General features: G+C 36.5%; 1 long non-coding RNA gene across 1 annotated transcript in view; it reads left to right on the top strand.

The window, feature by feature from the left end:
• Positions 1–8,350: 8,350 nt before the first annotated feature.
• The window catches only part of LOC118764284, a 6,793-nt gene continuing 5,143 nt past the window's right edge, over positions 8,351–10,000 (top strand). The window contains exon 1 of the long non-coding RNA XR_005000083.1: positions 8,351–8,505. This is a non-coding gene — a long non-coding RNA (uncharacterized LOC118764284). The remainder of the gene's footprint in view (positions 8,506–10,000) is intronic.

The following is a 10,000-nucleotide window of genomic DNA, read 5'->3' on the forward strand; positions in this document are numbered from 1 at the left end:
TCTTTACTACCCACAAGGAGCTAAACACAGAGGGGACAAATAAGAACAGACAAACGGATTAAGTCGATTACATCGACCCCAGTGCGTAACTGGTACTTAATTTATCGACCTCGGCGGAATTTGAACCCAGAACGTAACGGCAGACGAAATACGGCTACGCATTTCGCCCGGCGTGCTAACGTTTCTGCCAGCTCGCCGCCTTAAGATAGATAGATAGATAGATAGAGATAGATAGATAGATAGATAGATAGATAGATAGATAGATAGATAGATAGATAGATAGCGTTTTTTTTTTTTTTGGACATTTTGTATAATGGGGATAATATAACTAAACAGAATACTATTTTATATTACGGAGATGTACTCGCATAGCAAGTGATTTGATCTGAGATCGTGTGCTGAAACGAAAACAATTGCAGCGTGGAAGGTGTTTGTAAGCCGTTTAAGAAACACACAAAAGCCGTTCGATTCACTTTTGTCAAAATATTTTCGTCGCTAAAATCCGCGACCTGTTCACTGATAAAAATCCGTGCTGCATCCGTGCTACTCAGATGCAGCACGGATTTTTGTCAGTGAACAGGTCGCGGATTTTAGCGACGAAAATATTTTGACAAAAGTGAATCGAACGGCTTTTGTGTGTTTCTTAAATGGCTTACAAACACCTTCCACGCTGCAATTGTTATTGTATATTATATATTTATATAAATATCTTAGTTGTTGTTGTCGTTGTTGTTCATAATGAGTTGTTACTATGTCAGCTTTTGAGTCGTTGGATCGTTGTGTTTATACTTGCAGCAGCAGCATTATTATTATACTCCCTTATACTCTTTTACTTGTTTCAGTCTTGTGACTGTGGCCATGCTGGAGCACCGCCTTCTTAGTCGAGCAAATCGACCCCAGGACTTATTCTTTGTAAGCCTAGTACTGATTCCGTCGGTTTCTTTTGCCGAACCGCTAAGTTACGGCGACGTAAACACACCTGCATCGGTTGTCAAGCGATGTTGGGGGGACAAACACAGACACACAAACACACACACACACACACACAAACACACACACACACACATATATATATATATAAAATTATATATATATATATATATATATATACATATATACGACGGGCTTCTTTCAGATTCCGTCTACCAAATCCACTCACAAGGCTTTGGTCGGCCCGAGGCTATAGTAGAAGACACTTGCCCAAGGTGCCACGCAGTGGGTCTGAACCTGGAACCATGTGGTTCGTAAGCAAGTTGCTTACCACACACCCACTCTTACGCCTATTATTATTATTATTATTATTATTATTATTATTATTATCATTATTATTATTATTATTATTATTATTATTATTATTATTATTATTAGTAGTAGTAGTAGTAGTAGTAGTAGTAGTAGTAGTAGTTGTTGTTGTTGTGTAATCCCTGGTCAGCTTTCGTCTAGCAGATCTATGATCAAAGGCATTCCAACTGTGACTCCCCTGTCTTTTCTCCAAGCATGGTGTGGGCAAAGAATCATGCTCCTTCATTCTAGAATGGTAGACTGTAATTTGAGTGGGGGAGGGGTTAGCTGCTATTTCTTACAGGCACGGTGACCTGAGATTGTCGTGGTTACTTGCATTTATGCTGATATTTAGCTCTAAGTTCTGATCGAGTAGAATCTATATCCAAAGACAGTCCAACCATGATCATCTCGTCTCTTATTGCCGATTGCATTACTCAAAATTTCTTTCTCTTTAAGATGGCCAGTGATTTGTGGAAGATCTTAGTTGATATATGCAGCAGAGTGGGCGATCTTGTTTAGACTTCTGTCTTGACTAGTGTGGTTAACAGTCAGACTGGGGAATCGGATAGGGGTAGTTAGGAATGTGTCTGATGGCAGAACAACCAGAAACCAGAACAGGTGCGACTGTACTGACACTTCCTTTTATCTATCTATTTATAATGTACATTTATCTCTGCCTCTACATCCCCCTCTCCCCTCTCTCTCCTTCTCACTCTTTTCTGTCTGTCTGTCTGTTTATCTATCTATCTATCTTTTTGTATACCACACATGCACTTTATATGCATAAACACGTGTTTATGTATGTACACACACACACACACACACAAACATATGTATGTTTAAATGTATATATATATATATATATATGTATATGTATTTTTGTTTCTTGTATTCGTGTGGCATCCTGTCTTTGTTTCGTATACATTCGATCCTCTTTCCAAGAAATCCAATGCCTGTGGCTTGGTTTTTCCTTTGGGATGGCCGGTTCGGGGTAATATTGAGATTAAACAGCCGAAATTACTAAGATGATCCGGTTCCCGACTGAAGATTAGAGGCTTCGAGTGACCCGTCTGTTTTTTTGTGTCGTCTCTTGTCCCACTTTGTAATATTTATATTTTATATTTAATTTCTATACATATATATATATATGTGTAGTAGGTATGTATTAATATTATATATATATATATATATATATATATATATATATATACACATATGTTTGTATGTATATATATATGTGTGTATGTATATGAATATATATGTATGATGTATAAATACAGACATATGCATATGAAATTATAACGTATATCCTGTACAATATATATATATATATATATATACATATAATATATATATATATACATACCACAAAAACATATCACGCCATACATATGCAAATATATTTAATGCATAATGTGTTTGATGTGGTGTGTGTGTTGTGTGTGCGTGTGCGTGCGCAATCGTGCATGTATGTATTTGTACTTGTGCATACTTATTAAATGTGGAGCCACATAGCCTAGTGCGTAGAGCAGCGGACTCGCGGTCGAGGGATCGCGGGTTCGAATCTCAGACCGGGCGGTTCTGATTTTCGAAGGATTAATTTTTTTGAAGCTCGTCAATAGATACACAATAACGATTTGTGAATTTTTTCCGCTTAAAGCGATCACATCACTCTTCTCACATTATTGAGTTCCTTTTTATTTCCTAAATTAATGAATATACATCTGTCTATGTGCTTGTGTGAATCATGTTAAAGACAAGCTTCCTGTTGCATTTATTCATCAAGCCAACAAAACGCACTATTCTTTCCTTAAACTAGCCACTCTTTAACGTTTTAGTTCTCTACCTGCACCATTGCCAATATTTACTTTGCAACTTAATCTCCGCCACATTTTCTTCCTTTCTTTCGTCATTACTTTTATATACACTTCTCGCCCACGCATGCGTAACAACTAAACTCTTTCCCATTATCTTTCATTCTTCAGTGTGTCAAAGCTCTCATAGAGTGATGATGAAGAATGAGCCTATCAGAAACGTCGCAAACACTTCCTCCTGCAGCATACACTCAAATAGAGTCTTTACCAATGCAGCACACCACTGCTCTTCCTGCGGAACGTTTTTCTTAACAGCCTATGTATGTGTATTTGTGTGTGTTTGTATGTATGTATGTGTGTGCGCGTGTATAAACACACACACATACATACATATATATATATGGTGGTGCTCCAGCATGACTGCACCCGTATGGCTGAAACTTGTAAAAGAGTATATATATATATATATATATATATATATAATATATATATATATATATTATATATATAGCAAATAATTAACAAGGATGTGAAGCTATGTGAGCATTTCAGGCGGCTCCAGTTAATCGAACAATGCAAGCATTAGATCAATTTAAACTACACCACCATCTTCGGATGCAAAATATAGGTTTTCAACATACAAGATATTCCATTATAATTTTTAGCAAGTATTTCATCAGAACTAGATAATGAAAGAATTACACGCTGCTACTATTGTAGCAGAAAGAAAAAATACTTAGGATAACAGTGAGGGTCGTGAGATGGTAATTTAGCTACAATTTTTATCTATCTCCTTATCATCATCAAAAGATCTAATGCAGCAAGTACACTGCGTCCACTAAAAATTAAGATCACTTGGAGTTGACAGTTAAGTTCTTGCTGCTGATAATAAATTAAATATTGTCAGATATTCACCCAAACCTTAGTTCACTATGGCTATAAATTCCCTTGATCACATAAAGAAACAAATCTCAGAAGTCAGTAAGATAATGGTAAATACCCAGAAAGTGGGAGGGTAGGGGTGACATAAACTCGTTTTTTATTATTATCAGTTAAAGGGGCCTACAATAGAAAGCAAAAGACGTTACAATGAGACCTAAAGGGCATTAAGGGTACAAGGGGAAAAATATAACCAAAGTATAGCAAAATCTATATATCATTATATTTTGTATAATAAAAGTAAATTTTTAATTTTTAAAAGGGATATTAGGGCCAGGTTGATAAGAAGGATATATAGATCAACTGAAGCACTAAAAAAGTAGATTACTTTTATATAAAGCACAAGCTTCATAATACTTCATCCTAACAAACTTTAAGGTGGTCAGAATAAAATCATTCAAGCAATGAATCCAAATTGCATTCAGAATTCATCCGAGAAAGAGGTACACATTTTCTATTTATTGAAAACCAGGGATCAAAGGCAAAAAGAAAAAATGCCATAATTGGTTCTATAACAGATAAGCTTATTTAAAGCTTAAAATTATATTTAAAAATTTCAACATTTATGAAATTTTTAAAGGATGTAAGGCTATAAGAAGATATAAAAATATAAACACCACACACAACATATATATATACATATATGTGACGTCCTGTTTTTGTTGTTATTATTATTATCATTATTGTTTTTACGTATTTTTGTATTTTTATTCGTGTAACATCGTCCGTTTTTCCGTCCTTGTTTTGTATACATTCGAGGCTTTCTTCCAAGGAATCTAATGCGCTTGGCTTAGATGTTCCTTTGGGGCTGGCCAGATCGGAGCAATCTCAATTGAATCAGCCGAAATTGCGAAGATGATCCGGTTCTTGACTGAAGATTGAAGGCTTCGAATGTCCCGTCCGTGTTTTTGTATCGTCTTCTAAATGTTTCACGTTCTTGTCCCAGTTTGTATTTTTTTATTTACATATATATATGGGGCGCAATGGCCTAGTGGTTAGGGCAGCGGACTTGCGGTCGGAGGATCGCGGTTTCGATTCCCAGACGGGCGTTTTGTGTGTTTATTGAGCGAAAAAACACCTAAACGCTCCACGAGGCTCCGGCAGGAGGTGGTGATCCCTGCTGTACTCTTTCACCACTCTAAAGGCGGTGCTCCGCATGGCCACAGTCAAATGCCTGAAACAAGTACAAAAAAAAAAAAAAAAAAAAAAAAAAATATATATAATATATATATATATATATATATATATATATATATATATATATATATATATATACATATTACTATATATATATATACGTATATATATATATATGCATATATGTATACGTGCGCGTGTGTGTATCTATATATTTATATATAATAGTGTATAAACAGTTTACATATTTATACACGAAGGAGGTGACCTTTGACAGGACCCTTACATGCTAGAAAGGCCAGTTAAAGCCCAAACCACGAAGAAGAGCAATTGTAAAGGGAATGAAATTAAAGAGTACTTTTGCAGTTACCTTCAGACTCGAATTTCTGTATCAATGTGCAAAATAAATTAATTTGCCATTCGTACTTCTTCAGCGAGGGCGCTAAAAGTAATGCCTCTTTATGCAGCAAATAGCACCGAAAATACACGTGGTTTATACTTATACATTATAATTTTCAAATCCACCGCGCAGACGCAGTTACATTCGGCAGCAAATAATAATAAAACAATTAAAACTGCGTACAAGAAAGGCTTTGAAACCACAAAAATTTAACAGTGAAAATAAGAAGGGTAGAAAATTTAGAAAAAATTTCATACCAGTGGCTATCATGCTTAATAAAGGTCACCTCTTTCGTATATAAATACGTAAATTGTTTATACATTATTATATATGAAAATATGTCTATTGGCTTTATTACGCATGAAAAGTTATCAAAATTTTCTACCCTTATTATTTTCACAGTGTGTATACACACACACACACACACACACACACACACACACACACACACATATATATATATGTATTTATATATATATGTGTATATATGAGTATGTATATATATATATATATATGATTTCTCTTAACAACCAGCGCTGCTCTTTGCATCCATAAAAACCCAGCCTTTTCTAGTGCCTTGTCAGAATTTGGAAGATCGGTTAAAATCGAATATGTTGGCTTTTAAAGTCTAGATCCATTTCCATATACATCACGTGTGTCAAAGTGCGGTATTGAGGTGAGACAGTCGAAGCCATTACCATGATGTATGAAAACTCGCGGAGGTATATGCAAAGCACAGGCTATTGGCAAAGTATTTCCAGCAAGAACCCTTTAGAGAAACACCCTAGATTCTTTTCACTTTGTAATTGTGGAAGGCTACATTCTTAAGCAAGGTCTTGACTCAATCCAAAACGAATACTTCACTGTCACGTAGTAGCGATGAAGACGTCAACAGATCCTGCATCTCTCTGACTTTGGCTGATGATTTTACCAGCGTTAACGCTATGGTGTGCAAGACTTGTTAACATTCATTGAGAAAACTGCAGCTAATGTCAGTCTGTTATTCAATGGAAATAAATTACTGAAATTCATGACCATTAATGAAGACGAAAGCCACTGTCAATTTGTTTCAACGATGTCACATAAATCAAGACCAGTTATCTCAAGTAACTTAGGTCCAATGTAGTAGTAGCAGTAGTGATAGTAGTAGTAGTAGTAGTAGTAGTAGTAGTAGTAGTAGTAGTAGTAGTAGTAGTAGTAGTAGTAGTAGTAGTAGTAGTAGCATCGATAAGGTATAGGGGATCTATAGACCATCTTGATCCTCACCAGAGGCTTTTAACGCTTAGAGGTACACTCAACTACTTCTGTCAGTCTTATAAAGCCTTGAAAACGTGTGCTGATTTCCAAAACGGTGAAAGTGTAAACAACCAATTAAAAAGGGTGGCTTATTAGCAATTAGAGCTTAAAGGCAAAATTAATAGAGGTCACAAAAGTGACAGAGGGTACTGACTAGCACCGCTTTTGCTAAAGATAAGAGTTAAACTAAGTCAAATATATATATATATCCTGTTGCTTATTTGATGATATATATATATATATATATATATGTGTATGTGTGTTGTGTGTGTGTGTGTGTGTGTGTGTGTGCGTGTGTAACGAAAGTTTTATCACACAAAAGTCCAAACTGCGAGCCGAAACAGATCCACAGCTTATTGTAAAACAAAATATTTGATGCATAGTTGGTGCACTGCTGGAGTGGTCATAGCTGCATCGAGCTTTTGGTAAGTGCATAGATGATGCCAGAAAAATATCGTGCTACAGAGAGGGCCAAAAGAACCCGGATATCTTCGTTTAGTATCAGTACTGTTCGAGGCCTCTGATGAAAGCAGCTGTGCTGGAAGGTAGCGAAATTGTTTGACAAACGATGAAGGCAGTGTCCTGCGGCGCCAGCTGTATGCAATCTACATAATATCGAAGGTGTATTTTGCGGGGAAATTACTTGAGTTGCTAATTTGTAAAAGTACTGAGATAATTACGCCATGGTCGGGTCATTTTGGCTAATTAAGAACATCTAAAAAATGTGATATTTGTTTTCGTTTGTGTCTTCATAGACTATCTAGCATCAAATGTCAAAAAGCTTTTGTCGCAAATAACAATGTAACATAATACAATGATATAATGATATACATGTTTATACATACATACATACATACGTACATACATACATACATACATACATACATACATACATACGTACGTCCGTACAAACGTACTTACGTATATATGCGTGTGTATGTGTGTGCGCGTTTGTTTGTGTGTGTGTGTGTGTGTGTGTGTGTATCTTGGTAGTAATGTGAAGTTGTGCGGTTCCCTTGATGATGAAATCGTCAACCGTCTTACGAAAGCAACTAAAGCATTCGGCAAACTCCGTCATGGCCTATGGAATAAAAGGAACATTCAACTTCAAACCAAAGTACAGGTCTATAAGGTTGCCATTCTTACTACTCTCTTGTATGGCTCAGAATCATGAACACTCAATAGACGGCACATTAACCAACTAGACATGTTCGACAAAGTCTGTCTCAAGACAATCTGCAGTTATTCACTAAAAGACAGAGTTTCCAATGTACGGTTAGTGAAATCGGGAGCTTCCCTATGCAATCACAATTGCACTGGGCTGGCCATGCCATCAGAATGGGTAACGAAAAAATACCCAAAGCTTTCATGCACAGCCAGCTCGACAGTAGGCACAATACTATTAATCGACCATATCTCAAATATAAGGACAAGCTGAAGAGTAACCTCTCAGCAGTCACGACCCCTTTGAGTAAACAGCCTTGGAGCGAACAAAATGGAGATCATCGTGTCAAAATGGTATAAGAAACTTTATTGCAACCAGCATTAACATGCTTAGGGGAGCAAAGCAGAGGAGAAAAGCGGCTGCAAATATATCGCCTGCACTGACCCGTGATCCTCATACTTGCAACATCTGTGGGCTTCTTTGCAAATCGTTGTCGAGACTCAAATATCACATTTGGCATAAGCCTTATAACTGACAAAGAAAGAGTAGGTTGTTAAATCCTCATACGTCGAAACTGTTGGAACGTATACATTATAATAAATGAAAAATGTATGGTAAATAAACAAACGACACAACGTATACTGAGTGTACAACCGGACGGGTGACAGACACAGAAGGTGCTTAATTCTTCATCAGTTATCAACCAGTTGGTAATACTCAGTTTTGCACCATTAATGATAAGACTGAGAACGCCCTATACTGGCCGTGCCCACAAAAATTTGCGGAGAATATAGGGCTGAGAGGAAAACAGAACAATACCGAATGGACACACGAAAGTCGAAAGTGGATAAATATGATTTAGGACGATGGACAAAGAAACAAGCAAATAATGGATAATAGCAAAATACCTCCTTAGGGCTAAAAAGTCAAGAACAGTAGGTAAGGTTTAGGAGACATCCTAAAGGGTAGAGAGAAGTGAGACAGAGAATTTGTGACTGGTCAGCTACGGGACCTGTGTGAGAAAGGGAGAGAAAGTAAAGAAAGTTGGCCACGGATCACATGATAGTTGCAGGCAGAGAAGAAAGAGGGCAAGAGAGAGGGAGAGAGAGCGACAGAGTGAAAACAGGGGAAGAAAGTAGGAAGGCTAAAAATACAAGAGGATGAGAAGGAGAAAAAGAAGAAAATGGAAAGGCTAGAATAGAAGTGAGAGGGTGAAAGAAAGCAAGGGAGAAAGAGTGAAGGCAAGAGAGAGCCACACAGATATATGTATGTATTTATGTATGCATGTATGCATGTATGCATGTATGTATGTATGCATGTATGCATGTATGCATGCATGCATGTATGTATGTATGTATGTACGTATGTATGTATGCGTCTTAATATTTTGCTTAGGTATTGCAAGACTAATAACTTGGTGTAGAACTCACTATACGTATGTTTCAGAACGTAATGTAATGCTTTTCCAAATCAATTGCACTTCATACACGATGCTCTGATGAAGCTATGAGTCCACTGCATCTTATAGCAGAAACAGCTGTATGCTAATGAAGTTCATAAGATAAGCATTTATTCCTTTGTCATCTCTGTATCTTATATATATGTTATGGGTATGCGATATCAAATAACAAGACGATAGGTACATGCAATTAGTGATCAGGTCGACTTTCAGCCTAAACTCGAGCCCTAGGTCCAGATACCGGGTGATAACCTGTTTATGTTGTTTTTTCTTTTCTTTTTTGATCCGTATTACCTATACATATAAGTGTGTGTATATTTATGTGTGCGTTTTGTGCGTGTCTGTATATATATATATATATATATATATATAGGGGTTATCCCGTAAATAATGCAGCTTTTTCAATTGCATGAACTAAAAGTCAGTGGGAGAAGACGGGTTAAACTTCCTGCATCAACTTGCTATAAAAGCAGGTTATAGTTTTATCGTGTACTTATTCTTATTGA

Source organism: Octopus sinensis, linkage group LG7 (assembly GCF_006345805.1).
Source record: "Octopus sinensis linkage group LG7, ASM634580v1, whole genome shotgun sequence".
Lineage (NCBI taxonomy): Eukaryota > Metazoa > Mollusca > Cephalopoda > Octopoda > Octopodidae > Octopus > Octopus sinensis.